The sequence below is a fragment of the Poecilia mexicana genome, unplaced genomic scaffold (genome assembly GCF_051168715.1).
Source record: "Poecilia mexicana isolate PSO_F unplaced genomic scaffold, ASM5116871v1 scaffold_6, whole genome shotgun sequence".
Lineage (NCBI taxonomy): Eukaryota > Metazoa > Chordata > Actinopteri > Cyprinodontiformes > Poeciliidae > Poecilia > Poecilia mexicana.
Genome location: NW_028263375.1, coordinates 30,523,516 through 30,538,255, shown reverse-complemented (window position 1 = coordinate 30,538,255; position 14,740 = coordinate 30,523,516). Strand labels below are relative to the sequence as shown.

The following is a 14,740-nucleotide window of genomic DNA, read 5'->3' as shown; positions in this document are numbered from 1 at the left end:
AATGCTAATGGGATTCAATGCTAAATCAATGCTAAAAAATAAGAATCTTGTGGTCCTGATATTCTACCAATAATTTCATAATGCTTGAAATGTTTGTGTTTGTATGCATATTTTCAATCAAAATATGTATTTCTATGGTTTAAGGAATTTTTAGGTAGAGAGTAACACACCAAATGTGGCTCCTTGACAACTTTTTTTTGTTTGTTTTTTTAGAACAGTTTTGCAGCTAAATCCATCTGGTCAGCTCTTTAGTCAAACTGGAAATCTAGATTATTCTAACCAAAGGTGACTGGCCCTGCATCTGCTGCCCCAGCAATTAATGAGCTGGGCCTTAGGAGTCACTGAGGCAGATCCCCAGATAGAGCTGTCCACTTTATCTTAGCCTACATGGAGCTATTGCAACTCAGACAGTGATTTAGTGCCTGGGTTTCCATGAAAGGTCACAGCTTCCTGTACCACACCACAGGACCTCCCCTACTGTATCCACCAAAGAGTAATGGGGGCTGACTCTGCATGCTCCACAGCTAACATTAACATTTTTCTTTTTTTGACATACATTCCTTTTTTTTTTTTTTTTTTTTTTGTTTTTCCCACACGTAAAGCTCTGTTTTTCTGCAGCCTAACCACTGTGACACAACAGTGACTGCAAAGTTCAGACTGTGAGCACACTGGAACTTATTCTGTGGTGGGACGGTCATTTCTCACCATGACATTTATGGTTCACGAAGCCTTGAATATAAAAGAATTTAGTCTTCATCATGATATTTTAATGCAAGCTCTACAGATCCATAGAAAAGCCTTGTTCAACATAAAACCGTGGAGTAGAAGGAGAAAGGAAACTTTTTAAGGTGTGCTTAGTGTTTTACATTAAAGGTACATAGTTCTCTCCATAAAATTTAAAGGGAACAAATCCAGCAACTGAGATGGCAGAGGGCACTGGCAACTTTCTTGCAGGAAAGAACTTTTAAGGCCAGATAATTATAGATTCCCTGGATGGATGGAAATTAATAATTCAGTACTATAGCTGTTGTAACTCCTAAACATTGTCATTTAATATAACTGACAATGACTAACATTGGATTTAGCTGTCAAATTGTCAACATAACGCCATAAATCTTAAACGTACATGTGATATGTGAAAGAAAAAGGGAGGCAGTGCTTTGCTCTAATTGTTAACACCATCACAGCCAGATAACAAGGTCCAAAGGTATCATATTTCACTAGTCAGGAAAAAGTTTTAATTAAATTAAGCGAGGGAGAGGGAAGCAGGTCAGTTATGCTAGCTTGAATTTGACAACCTTAACATGTAGACGTGCTGTGGAAATGAAGTCTAAGTGTAAATTCAAACTGGAAGACTACAGCCTCACCTGCATCATCCAATCGCAGCGACATCTGCTGTCAGCCTATCAGCATCGGACCATGCTCCAACTTTGCCAATCATCGATCAAGCTCCTGCTTATAAGGACCTTCATCCATGGCTTCCTCCAGGTCTCTCCAGTCGTGCTCAAACCCCCTTCTCCACCTCCATGCTCCTGGCTCTCCAGGCCTCCATCATTCTCCGACCTCCACCACCAGTGTATGGGCCCTTGGGGGAAGACATCCTTAATCAGCATCAGAAACGCTCATCCAAACTCGGTGCATTTCACAACACAATGTCTTCCGCCGGGGTCTGAGTGCCAAAGAACTTTAATTCATTCATGTCAATAAACCCTTTTAATCGCTGTTTTTTCTCCATCCGAGTCTCTCCGGATTGAATTTGATGTGTTTCGGTTCAGTTAACCCACACAACTCTGACAGATCATATGTAGAACAGATTACCTAATCAATGTTGTGTTCAATGATAATTTGATACCCGCTGAAAAGCAAACCTGAAAACATAAAACTAACAGATTGGATGTTCTGTTTTTTTTTCTGGGAAATGCTTGCGTGTTCTTTGGTGTTGAATCCTGATCACTAGTGGAGCTGTTGTCAGCCTGTTGCTATGATAATTTGTATGAATGGTTTTGAGTTGCTCTTCAACAGATTTTTTGTGATATTTTTATTTTTGCTCTGGTGCACTTTACAAAATTATTAATACATACACCTACAGGTTTTATTTTGTTAATGGAATTGTACTACCATGGCAACGCAGCTATGGATGACATGTAAAAGGACCTCCGTTTTGCCCTCCAGCGTTGTGCACATGCGTAAAATTTCCGGATGTTGACAACATGTAACTTATGCGGTACCAGAAATGAGGCTGTCAGATTCAGACTTTTTTCAACACCGCCAACTGGTACATTTATTACATCCTCCAGTTGCCCTTTAAAGAGTTTCCATGAGAGTTTGAAGTGCTCAATTCACTTTATTTGGGTCGAAAAATCCCGTCGCAGTTGTTAGGTGTGTGATCCCCAATCTTTCAGTTGTGAAACAAAAACCGGTGAGTCACTGTGAACACCTAAACAAACAGGAAGTGAGGGAATCAGTCAGAAAGACAAATTCTCCCTGGAACAACAAAAGACCAACGTTGGAGTCAAATTCATTTTGCTTCGGAAGATCACTCACCTGAAGTTATCCATCTGCATATGAAAACAGAAGCTGTTAACTCTAACAAACAGCCCTTTATTGACAGGGAGCGATGCCGCAGAGATAATGTTCCACCCTGACGTCTGCCGCCTCTTGATGGTGGAAGTCTTATTGGTGATAACGGGGAGGGTTCCGTTCACTCTCAGCGTGCTCATCAAGCCACTCACATGGAACCATAAAACAAGCTGAACACTAAGGCTTTTAAAGGGAAAATGGTCTCAGGAAGGCTTAGCAATCCACTTAATGGAATGACTACTAAACACATGCAAACACTTGGCTTCTGATGAAGCTAATTCTTCAGAAGTAAAAACAAAGGCACTTGCAGAATTCCCCCTGAATTTATCAAGAATTCAATGAGGTCTAGTTATCGCCTCAGGCTACATAATCTGCACTGTGGGCACAGCCGATTGAAAGCAAACGAAGACATTTTTCCCCCCGTTAACCGCAGTATCAGTAGCCATTTAATCACCATGTGCTGAATGTATGTGAAGTCATACGCAGGAACTCATAAATATATTGTGAAATTGAAGTCGTGCATTAATGAGGTGACCTTGGGTCGACATCAAACGCTTTGAAGAATTGACCAATCCTTTTTCTTTTTTTTTTATCTCCATCTTTGATCAGATACCATCGATCGCCGCTGCCTGTTAAATGAGCTTGGGACGCCATTTATTCTGCTGCCCCTTTCATGGGATATGGATCAGCCGTCCGGGGTCACAGAAGATAGCCTCCTGCTGAGATCTGACTGGGGAGATAAAGAAGACGAGTGATAAAGTCAGGCAGATCTGGGATGATAGAGACTTTTCTGTTCCAAAGCTTCACTGGTTCACATGCCAGCCAAAGGAAATCTTTAAGCTTGGTGTGTGTTTGATTTCAATGAAAAGCTAAAAAAAAAGAAAAAAAGGTCATTTTTGAGAAAGATGTTTTGGTCAAGAGACTAGAAAGCAGTATTTACTCTCTTGCTTTTTTGGGGTCATACTTATGTTTTAGATCATGTAACAAATTTTAATATTAGGGCCAACATTCAGTTTTTAAACAAGGTGAGATGAAAAATCTATCAAGCCAAAGTGCTTCTACATGTCAAGGTAAGTGTCTCTCTTGTGAAACTCATTAGATGAAACTTTACCAGCTGGCATAACAACCTAACCTTGACTACATCGCTTTATTATCAAGATAGAATTGGAATGTACTTTTTAAATTGGACAGAACTGACTCTATATTTTTACCTGTAGATGGGATCTGTTTAAAATTTTTTGGGCCGACAGAAGGAACTGAAACCCTGAAGGAGAATGTTTGGCCATCAATTTGTGATATTTGCTTTTAGACCACTCAATCAATTTCCTAGAATAAAAAATTCTCAGATCTTAATGGCTCTTTCAAAAAAAATGATGTGATGTACTGCCAGGCCATCATCCTCCCACCACTTTCTACAGTCTTCTTCAACTTTTCCACCAGCAGTAACATCCGGCTGCTTATCGCATTTCGAAACAGCTGAAAAACCACCTCATTCTTGTGCAAAAACATTTAATAGATAAACATGAGTTTTTTCCACCCAAAATTGTTGTTTCCCTTAAGCGAAATTGTTTTTGTAATTCCAATTTGCCCAACTTTTTGGTCAATGGAAGCACAGCTGGTCTGGCTCTCGTCCTCTTTGGGGCGTCCTATGAATGCCGCCTCATTATCTATCAACAACATCGTACTCCTCTGAGTGTCCCTCTTCAGCAAATTGCTCTTCGGTGCATCACTATTGTCTATCCAAGTCATCTTCAGAGCCGCCGTCACCAGAGCATTCCTCATTACCAGCTTCATGGTTTCAATCAGTGTGACACTAATCTTCATTGTCAGAACCACGAGCGATGAGGACCATCATGCTCTCTTGCACCGTTGTCATCAGTGTTGCCTCCAGAGGCTGCACCTCAGTCTTTATCGTATCTTTTATCTCCATCTGAACTACCATCTTTTATGTCTGTGGAGAGATACATTTTTTAGTTTTAAATTTTGATAAATGTAAATGTCATTTTTTTAAATTACATTTTTTTCTATGGGTTCCATACGGTATTGGTACTAAACACTAATCACTGTTAGAGATTTGCCTGCATATCCTGAAGTCTTCCTCCCACACCCTCTAAGCTTCAACACTAACTACTTGAAATGTTTAGAAATATTAATTTGTTCTCATTTCTTTATTTATGAATGATAACTAAACTCATACAGTTGAAGCCTGATTTATGTTAAATATCAACCACCAAATATTATCTGGGGCCTGTTAGTGTTCATAGGAGATTTCTTCTAATGTGGCTGCGTTTTCATTGACTATATAATTGAGCAATTTGACATTTCGGAAAAAATTTGCTAAATGGAAACACAGCAAATTCGAAAAACTCGTTTTTCTATTAAAAAAAATGTTGGTGCTTGGTTGAAGTGGTTTTTGCATGTGTCCAAATTGGCTTATTCCACAAAACTGCTTTGAAAACACTTTTTTGCATCACAGGAAAAATATGATGAGCAACCAACCGTATGTTGTGATTAGCACAAACCACGAAGAAGAAGACAAGAAGTAGTTGGAGGATGATGGTGTGGTATGATTTTTAATGACTTAGCACATGAACAAACTTATTCAAATGTAATTTTAATAGCATTTCTTGTTTAAAGGAAAAGTGGCAGTTGCAAAGTTGTGGGGGTTTTTTATATTAGAAAATAAAGTTTTGCGCACATTTGTAATGGAGATGCATCTAGTGGAATAGGTAGGGGTAAATAAAAAAGCTTACAAATTCCACAAAAATTTGGATTAAAATTTGTGCTATATAGCTATATGATTCTTTTTTTTTTTTTTTTTGGCTTTAAGACTTTTTTTTTTAAGAAGAAGTATTAACGTTTTAAGTTTTATATGTTGTGTTACAATGCTGACATGTTTAACAATAAGAAATAATGGACAAGCTCAGGGTTGGATAAATTAATAATTACAAATGGGTTTTTTTTCACCATCATCTCTGAATGTGTTCCACCCTGTTAGGGACATTTACATACAGACCACAAATAGTTAAACATGTAAATTTTGATAATGACTTTTTCTTAAAAAGAGTGTGTCCCTTTTACTATATGTTTTATTTTTGACATAGTAACAGATTATGTAGTTACAAATCATTAATGTCTGTATTGTAAAAAACAACTTTTTTACCCATTATTATTGATGGCATAGAAAATATTGATAATTTAAAAAAAACTTATACATATATGTGCATTTATTGGTCTTCAATTCCCAACATGGTACAGAAAAATCCGCAGTACTTAATGTTTCTGTAATAATATTTAATACAAATGGAACAACATGGATCGTACTATAACGATCAACGTCTCCAATTCTACAGTCGGATGATTTTCCTCATTGTCCTGCATTTTTCCCATATGGAATACCTGGAACTCTTGCATTAAAGTATAATAATTGATTAAAATTAATTTCCCTCCTAGATTGTCTTTAAAAAAATAAATATTGAAGAAACAAAACATAACATTTAATGTGTGAACATGTGACATAGATAAAAGTGAGAAAAGAAATCCTAAAGTAATAGAGGAGACATGTATTATAGGTTTTTTTTTAATTATTAAAACAGAAGTCACTGGATTTTTAATTTATGTAAAAACAATTGAACACGTTAGCACAAAAGCAAGCTAAGCATGGAAATATGTAGCAAAAACATGTAACATGCAATTAATAAAAACACAAGATTACAACACTTGAACATCAAACATGAACAAAGACCACTGAGAACATCAACAAAAACAAACCATCTTGTGATGAAAAGGCTGATCAAGACTCCATACGTTGTTCAATTAACCTCCATGTGGCAGGATTGAGCTGGTAATATCTTTAATTGGAGGCTTTTGGCTCCTCTGCGAGGCAGACTACCTTATTGACATCATACCAACTGACATCTTTTCTTGGTCTTGGCCAATAATATTTGTTAATGGCTTTTTTATGTAGACAGTTCACTTGAATCTTCACATCCTCCACCTTTGTGATGATGCCAGGGTAGTAATCATGGTTGTATTCAACTACACACCATCAACCACCCTGGTCACCTGTGATCATTTCTGGCCGCTGAGAGGATTGCCTCTTTCAAGTCTCAGCATGAGCAGAGTATTTGTCCTTGGTCTGTTTGACAAAAACAGATAATATCCCTGTAGTGGATCGTCCCTTGGCAGGTACTGATCGCCTGGTGGATCCTCATTGGTCCCCTTACTGGAGTCAGTGGGGGTACCTAGTGAAATAACAGACAAATAGAAAAGACATCTGTTAATACCTCAGACTACTCTGCAAAACTATTCCACCATCTGAAATTTTTATTTTTACATTATTTCAAGTTGGTATTAAATATCATATCCATATTGGCAGTTTACCGGTGTAATAAAAATTGCACTAACCTGCTGCATTTCATCCTAGCTAACCTTCAACAGAATAACAAGCCTTTAATGATTAAATCTAATATGATGTTTTTGAAATTCTATTGAATAAACATTTCCCACAATCTATCTTAACAGGCCGGAACTTTAAGGTTTACTCATACAACTTTAATTTATTTAAGTTTTAAAAAGTAAGGAGAGAGTAACAGTTGAACCTTGTTTTCAACAGCTGAATTCACTCCAAAACCCAACTTATGTCACTTGCAGTAAATGGGTTTTTATGTAATTTTAGTCTTTTTGAAAGCAAAAAAGGAAACATTCTAACAGGGTGTAAAGTAAGTACAGGGACGTGTAGAATATGAAGAAAATATCAAATAACAATTATTTCAAGAGATTAAATTGCATATTAAAATAAGGTTTAGTCCAGTTAATCAACTTATTGAAGAAGACAATAAATAAAATATATAGTTAGAGCTTCTTGAGAAAGTCTACTACACTGCACTGTGGACAAAACTAATATTAAATATTAAACTGCTTGTGAATGGGAACAACATTCAGACATTTGAAGCCTGGCTTCAACAGAGCTGCATTAAAAGTCAACACCCAAATGTCATTATCGTTGTTTCATTGTTGTGTTTATAAGATCCTGTCTTCTACAATGAAACATATAGAAATTGACACAGACACCAGTTCTACCACCATCTTAAACCCACAAGCAAGTCCTATCTCTCTCTAGCCATCCTTCCTCCCTGGGTAATGTATGTTTCCAAGTTGTTCAAATCAGCTTCGAATGAAGATGCATTTCTTTTCTCCTTCTTCTCTTCCTCTCCGTCGCCTACTTTGCCAGAATTGGAAAGAAAAGTTGATCTTCAAAGGGTATCCTGATCTTCAAATGACGGGAAACTGCAGCAAAAGACCAGCAGGTATATGACTGAACCTGGCTGGCATTATCTGTTAGAGTCAGAGAGCATCAGCATCACCCCAGGACAGCAAGATGAAAACCTTTTGCCTGTTCAGAGAGTGAGCTTGGTTGAAAGACCAGGGTGGGTGTGGGGATGAGGGGGGGGCTGGTGTTCTGGGGGGCACGTACGATTTCATGCGAGCAACTGCTTTACCTGAACAGTTTTGAAATTCCAGTCGTGTTTTTTAAAGTTTTTTTTTTCCAAGGTGGTATGGATCATGAAACTTGCTCAGATGGAGTATTCCGTACTTCAACATTGCTTTCCGTTTTTGTAAACAGCATTTTACTGCAGGTTTCACATGCAGGGACTGTCAGATGATGATAACAACTGATTCTAAAGAACACGTGCATGTGTGTGTGCCTTTTATTTTTTTTAATTAGCTTTTTGGTGTGTGCCGTTGATTCAAGCCGCCCCAGAGCAAAATAGGTTTACAGGCGAAAAAATAAAAACCAGCGGCTTTTGTGCAATAAACAGATCCAACAAGAACCATTTGAATCATTCAGTCAAATCTGTTATTTGTTGGGCGCACTTCCAGATATTGAATTAACATTGATAGCCATCTTGCTTGGCTCGGCACTTCCCTCTTCGCAGTGGGGATGGTGGTTTACAGCGCAGGCAATTTCCAGCGAGCTTAATAGCATTAACCTCTGCTTTACATACGTCATGATAGGCTAGTAAAAATCAGCCTCTGGTACTACGTCTTGCTTCGTCCCAGGGGTCTGGGCCCTCAGCTATTGAGAAAAAATTTCTCTGGTGTGGACTCTATTGAGGTTTTAAATTTTACCCAATCCATGTTTGTGCTGAATGTTTTAGACAATTCAACTGACTTGACTATATTAAAATTTTACTGTCAATAGTCTACACTTTTGAGGTCTTTTATCTCTTAAACCAGGGGTCCCCAAGCTACGGCCCGTGGGCCGGATCTGGCCCGCCATGTCATTTGGTCCGGCCCCCTGAACAATGCCGGATCCGGCCTGCCTCCTCATACCAGAGAGCATTCAGTGTTTTTTTTCATATATTGTATTTTCTGGTTTATATGTGGATTTTTCTTCAACCACCAGGGGGCTTGAGCAGATGTGAAACTAATTTTCCCTCAATGGAATATATACTAGTCAGTCCCAGTCACCGTTTCACTTACGGTTTTTTCCATTTGCATTCTGGGTAAAAATCCATCTAAAAGCGCGAATGTGTCGTCGCGCGCTCTGCCGCCCCCCCCCCCCCCCCCTCGACAAGAATTTTCTAAGGTTTCTTTCTCCAAAAACTGAGACCGACCCCGACCAGAGAAAGGAACAGCTATGTGGCCCTCGCAGGAAAAAGTTTGGGGACCCCTGTCTTAAACCTTTTGTACGTAGTTGACCCTTGATGGGTTGCGCTTGAGACCACATCTGATTTACTGGCTTGCTTGCTTATGAATTATTTTTTTCAGGATTTGATATTGAAACTCTGGTAGCCATTAGAGGTAGGATTTTGTGTTGAATGTGGATACAAACTGTACTTGTGCAGTTTACTTATTTTAAATGCTTGGTAATGTTTGGATTCCACTAATTAATCTAAATGGCAGTGGGGGGATGAACAAGTTTAGGTGCAGCTAAACTATGATAGATGTGTTTTACTTAAAAAGTGCTTTATCATATTTCTGCAGCGCAGCAGAGGCTCCGCTGAAACCACAAACCCACAGCAAGTCTCTTTGTACAAAGTCAGTTTTCTATCTGTCAGAGGATCGGCAGAGTGCCTCATTAACTAGTGTGACTCAGGAATGTGTAAAGTCAGGAGGATTGTTACTGTGGTGAGATGGCATCTCGGGTCACTATCTAATCCTCCTGTTCAGTCTGTGGACCTGAAAGGGAAAAATTCACAAGCACAAAAAAGAAAAGAGGGGAAAAAAACTGAGGACAAAGAAACACATGAAGAAGCAGAGCTGACAGGTCAGGATGGTAGCCGTGGCGGTGGTCACGTAATTGTGTTCTCGGCTAGATAATAATATATTATGTAGCACTCCACCTACTCTCTGCTACTCCTGTATTTTTCTTTTTGTTTCTGAGGATTAACAGACCAGTTTTTGTAATGAACTTTTATATTGAACAATCAATCTGCCACTGAATTCATCCAGTAAAAGATTGAGACTGTAAAACTGCCCACCCTCACTTTACAATGCAATGCTCTGCATGGGAGGCTTTGGTCCTGGCTTCAGTGTTGCGGTTAGTGACTGACATTTTACAGGGGTTCCCCACGCTGGACCACCAATTGTTCCGCACCACAGAAAATCTTCAGACAACTTGAGAATGCAGACCCAGTCGTAACGTAAAAATGCTGTTGTCGAGTGCCATCTGTTTTTATAATGCATAGAAAATTGATCTTTTAGTTTATTACATGAACCTAAATTCCTGATGTATCAATTGTGACACAAGTTTAAATCAATAATGTCAAATGTGTCATTTTTGATAGGAATACATTCCAAGTACCTCAGTCTCCACATTTTCCTGGTTATAGAGCATTTTAGGTTCAAATTTCATTCCAAGTTTTTTGTAAATTTATGTTAATTTTCTAAACGTGTAATTTGTTTTTATAATGCATGCAAAATCTCTTTAATTCTGATATTGACATGACTGGAATACACTGATGTGTCAATGATTAAAGTTAAAAAAAATTATTTTCAAAGAAGTTTTCCAACTAATATGTTGTATTATCTGGCTATCAGGCGTTTGACCAGTTATTTTCTGTCTCCCAAATCTCAATGAGAATATCACCTTATAAATTATATTGACTTTTACCTTTATGAGAAGTCTAGTTATTTTAAGTGATTAGAACACAGCCACATTTAGTTAATCTTTATAGTAATAAAAAAAATGACCATCTAGTTTGACTTAAATATTTGGTATACATTCACGTATTTGTGTCTGCATGTTTTACCTTACAGCAATGTTGTCAGCATGTGGTTTGAAAAGAAATGGCGAAAAGTTCTTAATGTTATTTCCAACTTCAGCCTTGATCCAGAAAAGAAATTTTATTTTGTTGACCCTTTGCACGTGATGCCACGTTCTTCAGAAAGCAGCCCACGCTGCCATGACGACTGTCAAAACAACCTATTCATGTGTTAAGTCCTGTAAAGTTGCTAACTTAATAATATTGTTTTAATTATTGGACGTCATAGGGTGCTGCACAAGCAGACCAGGATGCAAGCCAAACTTTTTATAGCCAACCTGTTGACGAGGAAAGAAGACGCCAATTGACAGCCACTAGTCACAAGGACCGGCAGCCTTCAGTGTATTCGCAGATTTGCAATGATCACTTTTTTATAAGGTGAGATTAATACTCATGTACTTAGCAAGTAAGTAAGGCAAGCCTTGTTGCTGAACATGTGCTATATAAATAAAATTACCTTACCTTGCAAGTGAGATGAAACCAAATATTTCATTATGGTACATTTCTAATCATTAGTAACGATGGAGAAAACGCACCACCATCATGTATGAAATAAACTAGTAAGCATCTAGACTTTTGTATGTTTCAAATCTGCTCCATTGTAAACGGAAACACCATTAATGACATTGTGGTATTTATCATGCCTTAAAGGCATAGTTGGCAATTTGATCGAATCATTAAATACGTCTGTTGGTTTCCAAGCTAGCTGCTTCCAACTTTTGTAAATACTGCTGAGAATGAGTCTCAACATTGTGTGCTACTTCCATAGACAAATTAACTCTACTTGAACAAGAAGATGCAAAAGCAACATGGGAAAACAGTCGCTCCTGTCGTCACTTTTGACTTTATGGCGCCTCAACATGAACAGGTGACATTGTTACAAAGGATCGATATGGTCATAATGAGTACAGTGTACAGGTTGTAGGGAATTACTTTCTTTATTTTACCGTTCTATTTTCGTTTAAGTAGGGATGTCACAAATCAATTTCAGGTTAAATCAGCAGAAACACTTTGGTGCTGGATTATGTGTGTTGCTGAGAAAATTTTAGGGCTCTGCATGAACTCACTTGGCAATCAGAACAACAAAGCGGTGTTGTTGTTGATTTGCTCCAATTTTGTGCTGCCAATCATCTTTAGAAAATAAGGCTTACAGTATCTGAGAAGTCTCATTGCTGTCCTGTCACAGAAAACTAAAATGTAAACATTTGAACACACACACCACTGAACAGGTTGGGTTTCAAATATAAGGTAGATTTACCATCTGAGAACAAGTTGATGGAGAACCTATAGGGTCACTCAGTAATCCAACCAGAGGTCATGGAGGATTTCTTTAAGGTTATATGGAAACATGTACCTGTTCAAATAAACCCTGAAACTAAATCATTTTATGTCTTGTCTTTTCATAAGAGTTATGTTAACATAGAAAGTTCTGCCTTCCAATCTGCTCTTAATACTTTTGCTTACACAGAATTTTTGATCTCTGTTAAAATTTCTCATTAATGTAGTGTACTTCTACATAATTAGGAAGATTTTGAATAAGTTGCTCACTGACTTTAGGGTACATGCTGATCAAGGAGTGGAAAATGTGGCGGTGGTACAACTCGTGTTTGACTTGTGGGACAGGAAGAAGCAGCTTCATATCTGGGAAGAGGGTCTGCAATCAAAGGTTTGTGTATATGGCAAGCTTTAATATTTTAACGTCTATAGTAACATTCGCTTTGTGTAGACTTCAACACGATGAGATCCAAAGGGCAGCGTTTAACCGTTTCTTATTCCATAATTGAAGGATTGAGTGACTATCTATTATGTGCTACACGACCTTGAAGGAGCGCGATACCTCAGCATTTTAAACAAAGCACACCTCTTCTGTTGCCATTATGTCTTCCACGCCACACCAGCAGGATGACCTTTCCGCAGTGGCTGGGACAATCGTCCTCTTAGAAATGAAAGCAACATGACTCGTAGCCAGCTGTGGGTTATTGGTCATACACATCATCTAATTTCTGAACTACACAATTCCTTTACAGAAGTACATTTTAATTGGACAATTTCTTGTGCAGCATGTATAGTTTTATTCACCAAGTTACTAACCTACAATATCTGACAAAGTAAATTCCTTGTTTTTTCCAGGGTGTAAAGATTCCCGAAATTGAATGGGAAGACAGTGGGCTTCCTCTTCAGGAAGAGTCCTATGTCACAGTGCTAAACTCCAATTTGCAACTGACTGATGAAGAAATGGCAGCATTTCGAGGTGCAGGAAACCCGAAAGCCGCGTCAGATTTTTGGCTGTGACATTTACGTTGCTGCAGTCCAGTTTTGCGTGTGAAGGTTGTCCATATTTAAAACAAAAGGAGAAATTTAAACGTAAACCAAAATGCTGATCATGTTTTACCACAATTAAAGGGGATGTTAGTGTTTATATGTTAGACATTTCATTTAGAAGATATCACATGTTCTAAATTTGTAATTTAAATTTTTTTTCCTGTAGGAACCACTTTATTCTAAAATTTTAACATTTTTAATATGACTTTAAATTTGTCTTACATTATAAGAATCAGAAAAAGTTGTTAGTTTGGCTTTTGTATTTTTATTTCAAAACATTTACTAACTTATATAAACATATACAATAAAATGTTAACATCATTCGAACTATTTCTGCTGCATGTTTAAAACTGCCTGACTCAGTACAAACTACTGATTCACATAAGAGACGTTCAGTCTCCTCTGAGTATTGTTGTCCCTAGTTTTGTTTAAATGAGTTCAACATTTAATCATATCTGTAGAACATGTGATCGAAGAAAATCATTAAACTGAATAACTGTTTATACATTTCAACAACATAACAGTCCTATTATAACACAGCTACTTGCAATACAACAAACTGGAACAGCTTCAATGCAAATTACCTTTCAATAGGTAGTCTGATCATTCATAGCAGACCAAAGCCAGTTTGGCAAGAGGAAATGCAGGCTAAAATATCATCATTAAAATATTTGTAGTTGTAGTGGCTAGGGATCCTCAAAGTTTCATAGCATGTGGCGGCTGTGGGATACTTAGGTTTGACAATCTCCACAGACAGATGTGCCAGTAAATTCTCCCATCCAGTCCAGAATTTTATGAGATCTTTCAGTTCTTGTGGCTTTGAAAGAGAACAAAATAACAGAGTACAATCAAATTTTCACATCTAATTTACCATAGAAGACATATTTGTAAATTAATATTTACAAGACTAAGGTAAATATAAATATGCAAGACACTTGTCTTTATTAAAATGCACATGTTCAGTTTTGGATCCACATGTTAGGATACAGCTGGACTAACCAAAGAGTACACTTATTGACTTTTTAATTGTAGGCCTGAGCCCAAAGTAAACCCAACATGACTGTCTTACTGCTTTCGTTTTTAGACCACTGTCTAAAAACGAACGCAATGTAACTTCTCCTGTTTTTAGCTTTTATGTAAAATCTCCCAGCTCCATTTTGCCGCTTGTTGGAACCACAGGGTGAGTCATGTACAACTCATCTGGGATGTGATTGATAAGAAGTGACTTTCTTTTTTTTAACTCAACTGGTTAAACTGTTTACTCCTTTATTTACACTATAATAAGTAGCTTAACAACTTTATGTTGAGCATTCTTGTTTGGTCTTCTCTGTGCTGTATGTATTGGAGACTTATTAAATGAGCCACAGAAGCCTGACCTGGCTATAAAGAAAATAATTTTGGGATTGGGCTCAGGCTTGGGTCATAAATGTAAACTCTAATTCTTGGTTGACAGTGGCTGACTCTTTAAAGTTGGTTGTATTGAGTTATTACTGCAGTTTAGCAATTTATGAAATTTCACAAATCAAACATTTTCACCCAACACCTCTCTCTCCCTCAGCCAAACACTT

At 37.7% G+C, this 14,740-nt stretch overlaps 1 pseudogene; it reads left to right on the top strand.

Annotated features, from left to right (window-relative positions):
- The first annotated feature begins 9,859 nt into the window (after positions 1-9,859).
- On the top strand, positions 9,860-13,176 carry LOC148159495 (uncharacterized; annotated as a pseudogene).
- The last annotated feature ends 1,564 nt before the right edge of the window (positions 13,177-14,740 follow it).